The sequence below is a fragment of the Microcaecilia unicolor genome, chromosome 8, assembly GCF_901765095.1.
Source record: "Microcaecilia unicolor chromosome 8, aMicUni1.1, whole genome shotgun sequence".
NCBI classification, from domain to species: Eukaryota; Metazoa; Chordata; class Amphibia; order Gymnophiona; family Siphonopidae; genus Microcaecilia; species Microcaecilia unicolor.
Genome location: NC_044038.1, coordinates 74,032,170 through 74,051,520, shown reverse-complemented (window position 1 = coordinate 74,051,520; position 19,351 = coordinate 74,032,170). Strand labels below are relative to the sequence as shown.

The window sequence follows — 19,351 nt, the reverse complement described above, 5'->3', positions numbered from 1 at the left end:
GTGCCGGGGAAAACGGTAGAGGCTATTATTAAAAACAAAATTACAGAGCACATCAGAGGACATGGATTACTGAGACCGAGTCAACACGGCTTTTGTGTGGGGAAATCTTGCCTGACCAATTTACTTCAATTCTTTGAAGGAGTAAACAAACATGTGGACAAAGGGGAGCCAGTTGATATTGTGTATCTGGATTTTCAAAAGGCTTTTGACAAGGTACCTCATGAAAGGCTACAGAGGAAATTGGAGGGACATGGGATAGGAGGAAAAGTCCTATTGTGGATAGGCTGAAGGATAGGAAACAGAGAGTGGGGTTAAATGGGTAGTATTCACAATGGAGAAGGGTAGTTAGTGGGGTTCCTCAGAGGTCTGTGCTAGGACCGCTGATTTTTAATATATTTATAAATGATTTAGAGATGGGAGTAACTAGTGAGGTAATTAAATTTGCTGATGACACAAAGTTATTCAAAGTCGTTAACTCGCGACAGGATTGTGAAAAATTACAGTAGGACCTTACGAGACTGGGCAGCTAGATGGCAGATGACGTTTAATGTGAGCAAGTGCAAGGTGATGCATGTGGGGGAAAAAGAACCCGAATTATAGCTAAGTCATGCAAGGTTCCACGTTAGGAGTTAAGGACCAAGAAAGGGATCTGGGTGTCGATGTTGATAATACACTAAAACCTTCTGCTCAGCGTGCTGCTGCGGCTCAGAAAGCAAACAGAATGTTGGGTATTATTAGGAAAGGTATGGAAAACAGGTGTGAGGATGTTATAATGCTGTTATATCACTCCATGGTGCGACCGCACCTTGAGTATTGTGTTCAATTCTGGCCACTGCATCTCAAGAAAGATACAGTGGAACTGGAAAAGGTGCAGCGAAGGGCGACTAAAATGATAGCGGGAATGGGACGACTTCCCTATGAAGAAAGACTAAGGAGGCTAGGGCTTTTCAGCTTGGAGAAGAGACGGCTGAGGGGAGACATGATAGAGGTATATAAAATAATGAGTGGAGTGGAACAGGTGGATGTGAAGCGTCTGTTCACGCTTTCCAAAAATACTAGGACTAGGGGGCATGCGATGAAACTACAGTGTAGTAAATTTAACACAAATCAGAGAAAATGTTTCTTCATCCAATGCGTAATTAAACTCTGGAATTCGTTGCTGGAGAACATGGTGAAGGCGGTTAGCTTGGCAGAGTTTAAAAAGGGGTTAGACGGTTTCCTAAAGGACAAGTCCATAAACCGCTACTAAATGGACTTGGGAAAAATCCACAATTCCAGGAATAACATGTATAGAATGTTTGTACGTTTGGGAAGCTTGCCAGGTGCCCTTGGCCTGGATTGGCCGCTGTCGTGGATAGGATGCTGGGCTTGATGGACCCTTGGTCTTTTCCCAGTGTGGCATTACTTATGTACTTATAATATTTGGCAGTTAAAATGTAATGCAAAGAAGGCAGAGTGATGCATTTGGGGAGTAGAAATCCAAAGTAACTGTAAGTGAATTTTTTTTTTTTTTTTGGGGGGGGGGGGGGGGGGGGGGGCAGAGGCTGATATGCACAGACCAGGAGACAGATCTTGGGTATGTGTCTGAGGATCTCAAGGTGGTGACACAATGTGACAAGGCAGTAGCCAAAGCTAAGCTTGGCTGCTTAGAAAGACGCATAACCTGCGGAAGAAAGGCTTCATTAATGCCACTGTACAAAATATTGCTGAGTTCTGTTTTGGAAGCCATACCTCATTGTGAACTTAAAAAGATTACAAACAGTTCAAAGGAAGGCAATAAAAATGGAAGGGGGTTTGCACCAAAAGACATATGAGAAGACCTGAATATGTATACCCTAGGGGAAAGAGGGATGGGGGAGATATGATACAAGCTTTTAAAAACTTGACAGGTATTAATATACAAATCTTTTCAGAGACAGGGAAGTACTAGAACTAGAGGACATGAATTGAAACTGCAAGGTGGCAGACTTGGGAGTAACATCAGGAAATATTTTCACAGAAAGGATGGACGAATGCCTGAAATACTCTCCCATTGGAGGTAGTAAGCTCAAAAACAATGAGAGATTTCCAGAATGCTTGGGATAACCACAGAGGATCCCTATATAGAAAGAAGATACAATCAAAGCAAAACTTAAATGGCCTTCATACTTTAAAACAAGGCAGAGAGGGCCGTAACCTGCATAGACCCTCAGATAGAACTCTAAACACCTTACTGGGCAGACTAGATGATCCATAATGTCTTTGAGTTACTTTTACTAAGCTGCTGTAAGCACTAGCATGTGATGATCCATAATGTCTTTGAGTTACTTTTACTAAGCTGCTGTAAGCACTAGCATGTGATGATCCATAATGTGAGTTACTTTTACTAAGCTGCTGTAAGCACTAGCATGTGATGATCCATAATGTCTGAGTTACTTTTACTAAGCTGCTGTAAGCACTAGCATGTGCTCACCACCGCTTAAAAGTGCAGGCGCAATTGTTAGGTGAACAGTTTTCCTGGAGTAATTTTCGGAATAGTCATACTCACATAACTGTGAAAATATTGCCAAGTCTGAATAGCAAAAAATATCCATGAGCAAATTGTAAGTGGGGGACCATGAGCAATTATTTTTTTTTTAATGTTTGCTGCAGCCTATGTGTAATTTGCTGAACCACCACCAACCTTGCAGTTGTGTTCCCATCCTTGCTCAGACAGATGCTGCCTAAAGCTGACAAATTGGCTTTCATTAGCACTATCTGCATAGTCACTTTGAAAAACACCTGACAATTATAAGTTTACGAGTGGCTAGAAAAAGAAAGCTCTTTTTGAACACCGCCCAGATGCTTTTTAGCTGTGTGCAGTTATAAAAGTACTGCTAAATACCGCCCACATTTTGACAATGTACACACGATATATTTTACCATGAATTTTGCACCAAACTTCCAAACTACACGTGGTTTTTTGTTTGTTGTGTGTGTAAAACTACCAGAGGAAAAGATACCATAGACACTTACATACATTGGTTTTACAAGCATTGTTGCAATTCCTGCCCCAATACCATGGGTTACGGTAGATAAAAGTATGTGTGTTGGGGACCAGCACCAGTGGACACTTTTTGAAACTGTCCTTTTCCACAAATGAAAAATTGCTTTTGACATGTGACTCAACTACATAGATACCAAGTCACACGCATTTAGGGACCAACCTCCCGCCTCATGGTCTGCCATCTCTCCATTGGCCCAACATGCCTCCCCTCCCCTCTCCACGATCCGGCATATCTCCCTCCACATCCTACTATCCCAAATTCATACCTGAGATAGCCCACCAACAGTTGCGCAGCTTTCTTTCGCCGATGCCCCGTGTCCTGATACAACTTCTCCTCGTCAAATGCGTCCCGTCTCGCCCGCCCACCCGCCTTCCCGAAAATAGGAAGTTGCGTCAGAGAGGAAGGTAGGCTCAAGGAAGTTTGACTGAGAACAAGGGTTGGTCTGACGTCAAACAGTTGAAGCCACTAAGGTTAATCTATGTTTCCCCTTTCCCCAGCAGCCGTCGTTCTGTGTACACTCAAAATAAAAGAAAACCATGAGCTACTGCATCCACGTTGTCGTTCTTTATTGTTGGTAGCTGGTAGCATTTTTATTTAATCTCCCTTATATTTTCAAACATGACAGCTTGTGCAGCATACGGATGTACACAGAGGAAGTATAATAATGGAATAAGTTTTCATAGGTAGAGTATCAATAGAAATAAAACATGGAAAAGAAAATAAGATGATACCTTTTTTATTGGACACTAGTAAAAAAGGCCCGTTTCCGAAACCAATGAAACGGGCGCTAGCATGTGGCTTTTTTTGTGTGTGTGTGTGTACGTGTCACAGAGTTATTTTGTGTGTGTGTGTGAGTGTGTGTGAGGGTGCGGTGTGTGTGCAGGTTGTTGATGTGTGTCTTTTTTTGTTTTGTTTTTTTTCCAGCGGTGGTTCTGTGCTCTCCGTGCTGCACAGATAATGAGCCATTCTGCTGGGGAATGCTCCTCCCTTATTGTCATGTAGTTTCCTCTGATTGGTCCGTCTTACGTTGCCTAGTGTTGCCTGGGAACGGTGTTGTGATGGTCCTTTGTGTTTCAGAATGTTGAGGGTGTTTTTTCTGATTGGTCCGTCATGCGAGGGCGGGGCAGAGAGACATGGTCAGTGTTGTGGCTTCACCACCATGAATCCATGAACCCTTCAGGGAGTGACTGAGTGACTTCAGAACGTTGTCTTCAGAACGTTGAGGGTGAGTTTTATTATAGTAGATAACAGGGGCGTATCTGCGTGGGGCCTCAGGGGCCTGGGCCCCCGCAGATTTCGCCCTGGACCCCCCTACCGCTGCCAACCCTCCCCCTCCGTTGCTCGCCTACCTTCGCTGGCGGGGGACCCCAACCCCCGCCAGCCGAGGTCCGCGTCCTCCTGCCGCTGCCGGCTGCCTTTGGTCCTTTAATTCTTCCATTGAAGCTGGCGCCGACGAAAGTTTCTTTTGAGTCTGACGTCGCTGCACGTTGTACGTGCAGGACGTCAGACTCAGAAATTGTTTCTGAGTCTGACGTCCTGCACGTACAACGTGCAACGTGCAGCGACGTCAGATTCAAAAGAAACTTTTTCGTCGGCGCCAGCTTCAATGGAAGAATGAAAGGACCAAAGGCAGCCGGCAGCGGCAGGAGGACGCGGACCTCGGCTGGCGGGGGTTGGGGTCCCCCGCCAGCGAAGGTAGGCGAGCAACGGAGGGGGAGGGTTGGCAATGGCAGCGGCTGGGGGGAGGGGGATCGGCAATGGTGGCGGTGGTGGCGGCGGCGGCGGCGGGGGGGGGGGGGCTATAATGTGCCCCCCCTCTCTGGCCCTGGCCCCCCCTACCGCCGCAGTTCAGATACGCCCCTGGTAGATAACTTAATACATTTCTTGATTAGCTTTTGAAGGTTGCCCTTCTTCGTCAGATCGGAAATAAGCAAATGTGGTAGCAGATAGTATAAATAAGTGAAACATCCAAGCATTACTTTGACAGTCTGACAGAGTGGGAAGGTGGGGGGTGGGTATGCATGGGGACATCAAAGCATTTCATTGATAGTCTAACAGGATGGGTGTGGATAGGTGAGGGAAGAGGGAGATAAACAGAGAAATACAACTTTATGGTTTATAATGGCCTAGAAAACCCAGGTCCTTGTTAAGTCCTGTCTGTTGGGTGTCAAAATATTCAATCATTCTGACTTCAAAGGTCTTACCTTCGGGTTACCATATGGCTCCAGAAAAAGGAGGACACATTGCTCCAGTCCAGGTTTTACTTCCATTGAAATCAATGGAAGTAAAACCCAGACTGGCTCAATCTGTCCTCCTTTTTCTGGAGCCATATCGTAACTACTACTACTTGAGATTTGTAAAGCGCTACTAGGGTTACGCAGCGCTGTACAATTTAACATAGAAGGACAGTCCCTGCTCAAAGGAGCTTACAATCTAAAGGACAAATGTACAGTCAGTCAAATAGGATTTTAAAGTTACCTTTCAGGATTCTTACTATGAAATCACTGGTACAGTGTTCCGGTCTTGTAAAGTGTTGGCCCACAGGGGTGGGAACCTGACTGGCACCGGCTTTCTTCATGTGATGTCTATGTAGATTAAATCTTGTCTTAAGCATCTGGCCTGTTTCTCCAATATAGCATCCTTCGTTACATTTTTTACACTGAATGATATATACCACATTGGAAGATGAGCATGTGAAAGATTCCTTTATGTTGAATATTTTTCCTTTGTGAATGACTGTGGGGTCCTGTGAAATGTTTTGGCATAGCTTGCAGCTGGATATATTACAGGGAAATGTGCCCTTCTCTTCTTTTTCAGTCTGTGTTGGGAGTTTACTTCTAATTAGCTTGTGTTTTAAGTTGGGTGGCTGTCGGAAGGCCAGCACTGGTGGGGATGGGAATATCTCTTTCAGTAATTCATCTTCTTGGAGTAGCGGCTGTAGATCTCTTATTATTTTCCTCAGTTTTTCCAGCTCTGGGTTGTATGTCACTACAAGGGGGATTCTGTCTGTGGCTTTTTTTTCTTTGTACTGTAGCAGATTTTCCCTGGGTGTTTTGAGGGAGGAGGCAATATTCTTGGAGATTATTTTGGGGTTGTAGCCTTTCTGTTTGAAGGATGCAGTCAGACTTTCAAGGTGTCTGTCTCTATCCCCTGGGTCCAAGCAGATACGGTGGTATCTTGTGGCTTGGCTGTAAATAATGGATCTTTTTGTATGTGAAGGATGGAAGATGGAGTTGTGGAGGTAGCTGCATCTGTCTGTGGGTTTTTTGTATATAGATGTTTGTATACAGCCATCACTAATTGAGACCGTGGTGTCCAAAAAATTGACTTTTTCTGGGGAGTAGTCAATTTGGAATCTGATTGTAGGATGGTATGTATTGAAGGAATAGTAAAATTGTTTCAGAGTTTCTTCCCCCTCCGTCCAAATCATAAAAATGTCATTGATGTACCGGTAGTATTTTAGAGGTTTGGTCTAGTATGTATGCAGAAATGTCTCTTCCAGCTCAGCCATAAAAAGGTTGGCATATTGGGGTGCTGTCTTGGTGCCCATCGCAGTGCCCATTATTTGTAGATAGATATCATTGTTAAAACGAAAGTAGTTGTGAGTTAAAATAAATTTGATTAATTTTGTAATAGTTTCTGGTGAACATTGATGGTCCAGTGTGGATGTTTTTAGGAGTCTCCCACATGCAGCTATGCCATCTGCATGTGGAATGTTGCTGTATAGTGATTCTACATCCATCGTGACCAGAAGGGTGTTTGATATTTTTCAATTTATTCAGAAAGTCTGTCGTGTCTTGTATGAAGCTGTTAGTTTTGTGCACGAGAGGTTTCAGAATTCCCTCTATGAGTCTAGATATTTCCTCCGTGAGCGTGCCAGTGCCTGATATGATTGGTCTGCCAGGGTTTCCAGGTTTGTGGATTTTGGGTAGCATGTAGAATGTGCCCACAGAAGGCTGGTTTGGTATGAGTTTCTTCAGGTGTGGCTGTGCTTGTGTAGGAAATGTTTTGATAAGGTCTTTTAGCTGCTTTGTATAATCCTGTGTGGGGTCCTCAGTTAGTTTCCTGTAGTATTTATTGTCTGAGAGCTGTCTGTGCCCCTCTTCAATGTATTTTTGTGTGTCCATAATTACCACTGCGCCTCCTTTGTCTGCGGGTTTGATGATAATGCGTTCGTTAGTTTGTAGAGTTCTTATGGCCGCTCTTTCTGGTGGGGTAAGATTGTACAGAATTCTCTTTTGTTTGTTGGAAAGTTGTGATTTTACCCTATGTCTGAAACTTTCTATGTAATTATCCAGCTTGTAGTTTTGTCCCTCCTGTGGGGTGAAATATGTGTTCTTTTGTTTAAGACTGTATTCTGGTCTGTTGGGAGCCCTTTTATTGTGAAAATGTGCTTTTAGAGTAGTAATTTGTTATAAATCATAATCAGTGTGTCATTTGAAAGGGATATGCTAGCATGTGTTATCAGGGCCGGTCTTAGGCAGAGGCGACTGAGGTGGCTGCATAGGGCCTTGCGCCTAAGGGGGACCCACGCGGCGCGCCTCTCAACTCTGCCTCCAACCTCCGCTGCTCGGACCGCATCAATGATCCCGCTCGGCCGCTCTGCTCCCGCCACCGGCACCCCCCCCCCCCCCCCCCGCTTGGACCCACTGTCAGCTCCCCGGACCCCGACAGTTGCAGAGAGCGACGACCCCGACAGTCGACAGACAGTTGCAGCGACGGCTCACCTCCAGCTTTTTCCTGCTCAATGTACCGCCTTCTGATGATGTATTTCCTGTTTCCGCGAGGGCGGGAGTCACTGAGCGGGAAAAGCTGGATCCTGGTCGGAGGTGAGCGACCATCGCTGGTGCGAGTGCGTGCGTCTTAAAATAAAGTGGAGGAGCAACAGGGCTACAGTTTGTGCCATTCGGGCAAGGTAATGATAGCTTTTGTATACTGTTTCACAATTTTAAAGATGAATCTTATAATGCTTGCTATTTATTTGGTTTCCTTTTTTATGGAGTGAAGGAATAGCCCAATAGTTAAGAGGATTAAGAAGAGAAGTCCAGGCTCTGGATTCTTTTTGTATGCATTTGTGTTATTTTGTTCAATTTTTATTGCAATATAGAAATAGAAAAAGAGTGGATGAATTTTTTCAATCATTAATTTTTTTCTTTATTTTACTTCAATATTTCTCATTTGTTGTATTTATGTCAATGATTCCCTAATAGGTGATCTATAGAAATGATCAGATTTCTCTTAGGTCTGGGGAGGGGGGGGGGGGGTTCATGATATCATTGTGCTTATTATTTCAATCATTTTTTGTACAAGTTTAGCTTCATTTGTCTTTATTTGAAATTTCATAAATAAAAAATTTTCTAAAAATGGAATAATCTTATCAATGGGGTGGAGCTATGGTGGGGCGGGGCTAGGATGGGGCCCCACCAAATTGGTCTGCACAGGGCCCCGCACTTGCTAAGACCGGCCCTGTGTGTTATAGTCGTGTAGATATTTATTTCTCCTGGTAAAAGGCCACTAAAACAAACACCATGTTATGAGAATCAGGTGCTCAACATTCAGAGTTTCTATCTATTTAGTTATTTATGGCAGGTATATCCCGCATTAAACATGAATTAGGTTGAAAATGGGAGCATTTAAAATCTTTTTTTTTCCTGTGCCTAGATCAAAAGAGAAAGATGGTTTGTGGGAACTTGCTCCTTTTGTTTTGTGAAAATTTTAAATGCTCCCATGTTTCAGCCTAATTCATGTTTAATTTGGGATATAAATGTCAGAAATAAATAAATAGAAACTCTGAATGTTGAGCACCTGATTCTCTTAACATGATGATTGTTTTACTGGCCCTTTACCAGGAGAAAAAAAATCTCTGCACGAATACAACGCGTGCTAAGGTATCCCTATAACCAGCCCCTCCAAATGACAAACTGATTACAATTCATAACAAATTATTACTATGAAAAGTTATTCAGTTACTAAACTTCCTCTGTGTACATCCGTATGCTGCACAAGCCGGTATATTTGAAAATGTAAGAGGGATCAAAAAAAATGTTACCAGCAATAAAGAACGACAACATGGATGCAGCAACTCATAGGTTGCTGTGCTGTGCTTTGCTTTGCGTGAATTGGGATGACGGTTGGACGGAAGAAAGGGAAAGGGCTTCAGCTTTTTCACGTCATCCAATTCCAGTCTCCTGTTCATCAAACCACTTTGATGAAACTTCCTTGACTGGCTCATGTCATGTGCACAGTACACACATGCATGGGCCAGCACCATCAGAAGTCACCAGATCTATTGGCGCATGCGTGTGGCGACCTCTACCTGCAGCAGATCGTTGCACATGGAGATGGCCTCATGCACGCACCAGTAGATTTTTGATGTCACTGGTCTGGCCCGCACAGGTTGTCAACGTGAGCGTTGTGTGGCTGCTGAATTATTGAAGGGAGGAGGAGGCTGCGGTTCTTGGAAGATCCTAGGTAGGTAGTTGCTGTCTGAGATGAGACATGTACTATACAGTCAACAGTAACCCACGAACCCTGTTCCCATGTAGCTTTCTACTTTTCGCTGCAATCCCCGCGCACCTATGTTTTTTTCTGCGTCCTGTCCTCTGATGCAGCTTCTTGTTTTTGGTAAGGTGGCATTCATCCGAAGGAGATAATTTACGTCGTAGGGGAAGGACACTAGAGAAGTAAAGCTGCAGAATTTATGTTGGGTGACTTCAGGTATGAGTTTGACAGTAGAATGAGGATGGGGGTGCTGCATCGCGGATAAAGAGGACCGGGGTCCGGGGAGCTCGGCGTCTGAGATTGCGAGGGTAGCTGAATGTTGTATCTTGATATCTGCAAAGTAATGTGCTGCAATACATGTATTTGGTACATATGGAGGCATATTTTCAAAGCACTTTGGGAGGCTAAGTTCCATAGGTTTCTATGGAACTTTGGGAGGCTAAGTGCTTTGAAAATAAGCCTCATGGTGATTGCAACATACGATTTGTCATACAAGGTCAAATGTAAGGTTCATTCAGCCTAGTGTCATTTTGTCCCCTAACATTGGTCAAGCCAGGTCACAAGTAGCTGGCGGTGGTGTAGATAAATTATATGTCTTATCCACATAGATAAGTACTGGCTTTACAAAGCCCACGTTAATATGGGTTTATGTACGCCCCCTCTCCAGAAGCTTGTCCCAACATTTTTTTTAAATGTTTTTTTAAAAGTTGCTTTTAGCACACTCTGGGGCAGCGAATTCCAGATATTAATGCTTTGAATGAAAAAAAATTAATGCATTGCTTAGTCATTTGTTGCCCCCTAGTCTTTGCACTTTTTGAAAGAGTAAAGAGCTGATTTGCATTTACCTGTTCCTTTCATTTTCTAGACCTCTATTATCCCTCTTCTCAGGAGTATAAAATATGCAAGTGTAATGTAAAATAATATGAACGCCATATATGCACCCCCTGCTTGTTTGAACTGAACGCAATACTCAAGATGCTACGTTGAAACCTTCTGCTCAATGTGGCGCAACAGCTAAGAAAGCAAATAGAATGTTGGGAATTATTAGGAAAGGAATGGAAAACAAAACTATAGGGCCTTTGTATCGCTCCATGGTGCGACCGCACCTTGAATACTATTTGCAGTTCTGGTTACTGCAGCTCAAAAAAGATATAGTGGAATTAGAAAAGGTACAGAGAAGGGTAACGGAAATGATAAAGGGGATGGGACGACTTCCCTGTAAGGAAAGGCTAAAATGGCTAGGGCCCTTCTGCTTGGAGAAGAGTCTGCATAGCAGAGATATGATAGAGGTTTATAAAATAATGAGTGGAGTGGAAGAGGTAGATGTGAATCACTTATTTACTCTTTCCAAAAATACTAGAACTAGGGGGCATGCAAAGAAGGAACAAAGTAGTAAATGAAAATGAATCAGAAAAAATATTTCTTTACTCAATGAGTAATTAAACTCTGGAATTCGTTGCCAGAGGACGTAGTAAAAGCATTTAGCTTAGCAGGGGTTTTAAAAAACGTTTCGCTAATTTCTTAAAAGAAAAGTCCATAAGCCATTATTAAGATGGACTTGGGAAAATAAATTCACTGCATATTATAGGATAAGCAGCATAAAATTGGTTTTACTGTTCTGGGGTCTTGCCAGGTACTTATGACCTGGATTGCTCTGTTGGAAACAGGATACTAGATGAGCAGACGGACGTAGTCATGTTAAAGGAAATTAGTGAGGCAAATAAATTAGGCAACGCAATAATAATGCCATTGTATTGGGCTTGGACATTTGGATGGACATTTTGAATGCACATAAAACATTGACTAGATTAGAACTGCATGGCAGATTACTGTAAACAAGAAGTGATCCCTAGAGGATTGAGAATGTTAAGAGGTCCTAGGATGTTTCAAGATGACGAGAATGTTGTGTCACAATGGAATATGATCCTTAATAGATGTTCACTGGACTTACTACTACTACTACTTATCATTTCTAAAGCGCTACTAGACATACGCAATGCTGTACACTTGAACATGAAGAGACAGTCCCTGCTCAACAGAGTTTACAATCTAATTAGGACAGACAAACAGGACAAACAAGAGCTAAGGGAATATTAAAGTGAGGATGATAAAGTAAGGGTTCTGAACAAGTGAATAAGGGTTAGGAGTTAAAAACAGCATCAAAAAGGTGGGCTTTTAAAACTTAATGGTATTATTGGTTAAAAGAACACAGGATCAAATTTCAACAGAAAGGAAGCATTGTGAGGAACTATTACAAGCACAAGAAGAAGCTGCTAATTATTCTGAGGATTTCAAAGATCTTAAATACAATCTCGACAAATTTCAGAAAGAACTATGCTCTCAAAAAATTAAAAAATTTCAAAGAGATGAGCATGATTATAAAGAAGGATATGTTTACCCTTGAATGAAAAAAGAATCAACTGAAAATACCAATAAAAGGCAAATTAGATTTCAATTTTTTTCAGACAGTTCCAGCAGTGGGGAAGATGCGAATGATCCTCCTGGGGATCCAAGAAGAGACACACGTGCAAGAAACAAATCGTGGAAACCACATGGCAAGTCGAACCGTGGCATGCATCAACGACCACTGACAAGATCTCAAAGATGCAACCAGCAGTGGTGAACATTTCAGACAAACAATTAACCATAGATGAGATCATTGTACTATCTAAAGGTATTTCCTTTATTCCCACCGGTTTCCATGATTCTTTTCAGTTTAGAATGAATATTGAAAAATTTATCCATAAATTAAATTTGAAATTGTATTTTGCAGGTGAGAATTATGATGGGGGTATAGATAGTGAACCATCAAAATGGACTCCCAAGGGCAATCTAGATGCTGTTTTATCTACTTTCAAGATGTGCATATTAAAAGATGTAGAAGAAGTGGAAGCTCATTTACCAAGATGTAAATTAAATTTAAATAAACAAGAATGGAGGGTTTTTTATAATTTTAAAAACGATCCCACTATTACAATTCGTTCAGACAAAGGGGGTGCAGTTGTGCAGAACACTGAAGACTACATGTTAGAAATTACACGGCAATTGTCAGACCATGAAACGTATTTAGAAGTCGATGAAGATCCCTCTGAGACAGTGCAAGAACATATTATGGACATTACCAATATAGGCCAAAAAGTGGGTTTCCTTACTAAGAAGGAATATACATTTTTGAACTGTCGATTTTTCAGAGTTCCAATTTTATATACCTTGCCCAAAATTCATAAAAACATGCAAGTCCCACCTGGACATCCTATCGTGTCTGCTAAGGGTTCATTATTAGAACATTCAGCTCAATATATAGATAGAATTCTACAACCGCGTTTATCATTTATACATTCCTATATACAGGATAGTTCTCATTTTTCAAGGTTACTAGAATCTCTAAACAAGGAGATCAATTCTAATACATTGCTAGTGACATTAGATGTCTGTTCACTTTACACTTCCATACCACAAAATGAGGCACTACAAGTTTTAGAACAGATATTAGAAAATAGACAACGTCCACATCTGGTTCCTACTGATTTTCTCCTGAACCTCATTCGTATCACCTTGACAGAAAATTATTTCACATGCAACCATAAATATTACATCTAGAAGACTGGGGTCTCTATGGGGGCTGCTTGTTCCCCGACCATAGCTAATCTTTTCATGAAATTTTTTGAGACCGAGTGGATTTACACCTCGAGTTGGTTTTCCTACACCATATATTGGTGGCCATATATCGATGATATTTTCATGTTGTGGAAAGGTACTTTGCCCCAATTAACACAATTTGTGGATTATTTGAATAACTGCCATAACACCATCAAATTTGAATCGAAACACAGTTATTCAGGTATTGCTTTTCTTTTTTTTTCCAAATATTTTTATTGCTTTTTCAATTTCAACAAACAGAGAAACAAGGACAGCAACATTTGCCAAGTCTCATACATAGGATTTCTCATACAATGCAAAACAATTACAGATAAAGCATCCTCCCCCCCTCCCCCCCCCCCCCGTCCCTCCCGCACTATGGTGGTGACAAAAGCACTTCTCTTTTCTGTTCGTATGGGAGCCATATCTTCTGAAACAAATTAACATGGCCTTTTCTAATTGCTGTCAACTTGGACATCTGATATATATAATCTAATTTACGTGCCACCAGCTGCATGCCAGGTAGTTCGACCTGCTTCCAGGCCTTCGCTAGCATAATTTTAGCTGCTACAAGACACTGGATCGCTAATTTATGCCATCGTACCCTAACTTTCGGGGGCCGAAGGTGTAATAAGCAATATCCTGCCTGACTAGGGTATGTCACCTTGACCATTGTATGAATCATCTCCAGCACCTGTGCCCAATATACCTTGACCTTTGGGCATTCCCACCAAATATGCATAAACGTCCCTCTTGTCCCACAACCTCTCCAGCAGTCTGCAGTCATGTGTGTATAAATTCTTTGGAGTTTGTCCGGCGTGTAATACCACCAATACAGTATCTTATATCCATTTTCAATTAGGGGTTGTGCTATAGATGGCTTTAACAAATATCTATACACATTCCGCCAACTCTCATCCGTAAAGCTAGTTTGTAGCACCGACTCCCATCTCCTCACATAATATTCCTGGGGAGTTGAGAGCAGCAGCAGGGCCCTATAAAGCCTAGTCACAGCGCCCTTGCCACCCCCCCCCCTGATTGCTTTTTCGAGCACTGTTTCAGCCAACTCTAGCTCTTCCCTCGCTCGCCTGTGTATGTAGTTTCTCAAGCAATGGTAGTATACCAAATCCTTCTCCTCCAATCCATACTTCTCCTGCATGTCCTGAAATTCTCGTATTGTCCCCTTATCCCATATTTGGTCTATTTTATGCAGTCCCTGCTTAGCCCACCTTTGATACACATTCTCTGACTTTCCCAGTGGGAATCCCGGAGCTTCACAAATAGCCATTTGTAGGAAGTATTTCCTGTCTGGGAATGTCTGCGCTCGGATGTGGTGCCAGGTGTGTAAGAGATGGCTTATCCCCTCCGGTGCCCGTCTGATAGCTGCCCAAAGGTCCTTCCCCGGGACCCATAATATAGCTCCTAAGTATCGGGTTCCTAGCCATGCTCTCTCCCAGTGTAACCATTTCTTATTATTTTCAGGGTACCATTCCGCTAGTATCCTCAGCTGCGCAGCCTGATAATATAGATAGAAATTTGGTACACCCATGCCTCCCATGACCGGTAGCTGGAACATCACCGACCTGCGCACCCTGGGCGGCCTCTTCCGCCAAATGTATGCAAACATTTTCCTATTTAATTGTTGAAAAAATGAGCGGGGAATTGGTATTGGGAGGGCCAAGAACAGGTATAGTAGTTTGGGGAGTATCATCATTTTTATTGCATGAACTCTGCCCATCCATGATATGTTTAGACCTTCCCACCTGTCTAACTCTTCAAATAACTCCTTTACCTTTCTGGGATAGTTTGCTTGAAACATTGTCTCTATCTGATTGGTAATTTGGATTCCTAAATATCTGATGGATTTCTCTGCCCAAACGAATGGGTGAGCTCTCTGTATTTGTGCTACCTCTCCTGGCGGCGTCGTGAGGTTTAAGATTTCTGACTTGTTTGCATTAATTTTAAAGCCTGACATCTGCCCATAGTGATCCATGAGCTTCATCGCCTGTTCCAGCGATTGCCTTGGGTGTGTAAGGGTTAGTAAAATATCATCTGCAAACAGCATGATCTTGTGCTCGCGTCTACCTCTGACCACTCCCCGTACCTCTTGCTGGCGCCTAACCATCCTGGCTAGTGGCTCAATTGTCAGTGCAAACAACAGCGGAGATACCGCACATCCCTGCCGTGTACCTCTACTCAATGACAGCGGCTTGGTACTTGTACCATTTATCTTAATCATTGCCAGTGGGTCAGCGTATAGCAGGCGAAGCCAAGTCAAAAATCTTCCTTCTATTCCTATCTGTTTTAGGACCGCAAACAAAAATGGCCATTCTACTCGGTCAAACGCTTTCTCTGCATCCACCGAGAACACAATCACTGGAGCTTCATCTTCCCTTGCTTGTTGAATAATATGGAGCAGACATCTAATATTATCAAATGTCTGCCGTCCCTCAATAAATCCTGCTTGGTCCTCATGCACCAAGCGTGGCATTACCCCCTGTAATCTCTTAGCCAACACTTTAGTGAATATTTTATAATCAGTATTTAAGAGCGAAATCGGTCGGTACGATCCGCACTGAAGCGGGTCCTTACCAGGCTTTAAGATCAGTACTATCTCTGCCATTCTCCAAGAGTATGGTAGTTCTCTGGCCGTTTCTAGGGATGTCACCACCCTCAGCAACACAGGGGCCAACCATTTGGCATACATTTTATAGAACCTGACAGGGAACCCATCTGGACCCGGGGCCTTGTTATTGGGTAGATCTGCAATTGCTTTTTCTATATCTTCTAATGTCATAGGTCCTGACAGTGTTTCCAGTTCCTCATAGGCCATTTTAGGTAGGTCAGCTTCCTTCAAATACTGAGCTATCTCATTCTCAGATGCTGTATGTTCTGACTGATACAACCTAGTGTAAAATTCCCAAAATATTTCCTGTATTTTTTCTGTTTGAGTGTGGTGTTCTCCCCAAGCATCCTTTATGCCAGTAATGACATTTCTTTGTGCCCTCTTTTTAAGCTTAAAAGCGAGCAATCTGCTAGCCCTATTCCCAAACTCAAAGTGTTCTTGCTGTGTTTGCTGCATTTGCACTGCTATTTCTGACAGCTGTAGGTCCTTTAATTGCGCCCTAAGCTCGTGCAGCTCTGCTGCCTTTATCTTATCTGCCGGGTCAGTTTTATGGGCTTTTTCCAGATCTGCTACTGCTCTCCTGAGAGTGGTTTCCCGCTCCGCCCTGGTTTTATTACAGTGGGCCTGGAGTGATATCAGCTGACCCCTAAGTACTGCTTTAAGTCCTTCCCATATGCTGATAGGCTGTACCTCCTCTGTGTCATTAAATTTAAGGTATTCTATTATATAGTTTTCTATGGTACTTATATTTTGCGGGTCTAAAAGGAGAGCATCATTCATCCTCCATTGCCATTGCCTTTTAGGCGCGTTTACTACCCTCATGGTTAGAACCACCGGGGAGTGATCCGACCATGTTCTTGGCTCAATTTCCACATCACGCACTCTATCCCCCATTACTCCCTCACCTAGCCAGTAGTCTATCCTAGAATATGAATTATATTTTGGTGAATAGTATGTAAAGTCTTTTATTGGCCCATGTCTCTCTCTCCATAGGTCCTTTAGCCCCCATCTCATCATCCACCCCTTAAGGGCAACTCTGTCCTTTTTGGCATATGTCACCTTTCCCCCCGAATTATCTATTGCTGGGTCTATCGTGAGATTCAGGTCACCTCCCACCATAAGCTGTCCCTGTATGTGGTTTTGCATGAGTTCCTCCAGTTCTTTCAGAAATTCTCCCTGACCCTCATTTGGAGCATATACACATATCAAGGTATAGAATATATTGTATAGGGATGCCACCACCAATATATATCTGCCTAATTTGTCCCTTATTGTTTTATGTATATACCATGGGTGAGCACCCGACATTGCCACCAGCACCCCCCGCGTCTTTTTGCCATCTAGACTCGACGCATACTGTATAATTGGAAAGCTTTTATGCTTCATCAAGTGTTCATGGCTTCGCTTTAAGTGGGTTTCTTGAAGAAACACCACGTCTGCTTTCAGACGCAGCATCTCTCTGAACACCTGTCTTCTTTTCTGGGGGGTGTTTAGGCCTCGCACATTCATTGTCACATATGTGCACACCGACATGACATTCTATTTTTTTCCCCACCTATATATCCACCACCTAGTGCTCTCCCTCCTCTCCTTTCCCCTCCCAACCCCCCCTCCCGCCCCCCACATCTGTGTTTGACATGCCAATTTACCCAACATTGGCATGTTCATTAGAGAGGAAATCACGTCATCATCTCAGCAACCTTCAACATACCATCAGTCTGCACCACAGAGCTAATTAACCTCAATGTGTAGCAACTCCAGGCTTTTGTTAACATTCATCTTCCCATAGGTCTATAGTCAAATATTCATCCCATGTTCGCCGATGGGGTCATCCTCTTATCTGATAGTTGGCGTCTCAGTCTCCCCCTTCCTTGGGACACTCGCTGCCATTTCGGCCTTTCTCTCCGTAGTTGTCCCGCTTTCTGCGGAGCTGTAGTAGCCTCATCTGATCCATGAGCCTCCAAATAGTCTTGTGCTTCTTCAATCGACCCCACTCTGCATTGCTTGCCTTCTTTGTAAAACATCAAGGCGAACGGATGCTGCCATTTGTATTTAATCCCTGCTTCTCTCAATTGGTTTGTAAGGGGTTTGAGTTCGCTGCGTCGCTTCAGGGTGGTGGATGACAAATCATGATAAATTGCTATAGGGTAGCTATCCCACTCGATCGGTTCGGCCGCTCTAGCTTTCCGCATCACCGCTTCTTTTGTTTATAGTCTTTAAAGCAGGCCACTATGTCTTTTGGCGCATTATTTTTGCGACCGCCCAGCGCTCTATGTGCTCTCTCAATCTGTATGGATTCCATGTCTATTGGGTGATCCGGCTCCGAGAGCAGCTGGGCCGCTATGCGTTGTACTACCCCTTCGCAATTCACATAGTCTGGTAGTTCGGGTACGCCCCGCACCCGAATGTTAGCTCGTCGGCTTCTGTTCTCTAGATCTTCTACTTTGTCTAGTAGGTATTGAGTCTCTGCCTTCTGGCCTTGCACACGTTGTTCTAATGTCTGCAGCGTCTCCCCATTTTCTTCTAGGCCCGCCTCCAACTCCACCACGCGGCTGCCTAGCTCGGCCATTTCTCCCCGAAGCTCCGCACCTAGGGCAGCTATATCTTGACGTACCTCTTTTAGGTCTTTTAAATCTGTGCGGATCTCCTGGAACCAGTTGCAGAGCTTTGCCCAGACTTCTTGTTGTGGTGCGTCTGCCTCTCCGCCCTCTAAGAAAGCCGATAGTTCGTGGTCGGTCCTCTGACTCGCGTCATTTTCTTCCTGCTGCTGCATCATCTTGGCGTCTTTGCGTTTAAACGCAAATGCCTGCAACTCAGCTGCTTTGGCGCTTCCCGATGCCATCGCCTCCTGCGCTCCGCTTTCCCACCGCTTTTCCTTCGTGTTTCGCCTTACAGCGTGGTGCAGATCGTGCCGGTAATTATAGCTTTATGGTTGCTGGTTCGGGAGCTATCGTTTCAAGCCACCATTTGCAACGCTGACGTCACTTCCTCAGGTATTGCTTTTCTTGATGTGTGGGTTACATTAAATCAAGGTAAATTTGAAACTTTGGTATTCATAAAACCTACAGATAGAAATACCACCTTGCAATTTGGCAGCATGCACCCTAGCCACTGCAGGTCCAACATACCTTTTGCTCAATTCCTCAGATATAGAAAAATTTGTTTGTCTAGGATTGGCTATCTAGCTCAAGCTCAAGATTTACAATCTAAATTGATTGATAGAGGATATCCGAAGAAATTGGTTACCAAGGCATATAAGAGAGCTTTATACAACCATCGAGAGTGGTTACTTTGCTCACAATCAGACGGAAATTTCAATGAAGAAGTGTTAACCTTCGTTACAAAGTATAATTCTCACACGAACAGGATGATGAGAATTATTAAGAAACATCTTCCGATGCTGAAGGTTCACCCCTGTTTCCAACAACTCAGAATCCTGTGCGCTTTTCAAAGGAACAACAACCTAAACAATACCTTGGGTCCAGCAGAGACTTGAAATTGTAGAAGTACTACCAGAGTCAAAGATGGCCATCACAAGACCTGTGGCAAGTGTTCAGTA

General features: G+C 43.3%; 1 protein-coding gene across 1 annotated transcript in view; it reads right to left on the bottom strand.

The window, feature by feature from the left end:
• The window catches only part of XRCC1 (X-ray repair cross complementing 1), a 204,668-nt gene extending 201,265 nt beyond the window's left edge, over positions 1–3,403 (bottom strand). Inside the window, exon 1 of the mRNA XM_030211610.1 lies at positions 3,292–3,403. The gene's annotated coding sequence lies outside the window, so the exon portion shown is untranslated. The remainder of the gene's footprint in view (positions 1–3,291) is intronic.
• Positions 3,404–19,351: the final 15,948 nt, after the last annotated feature.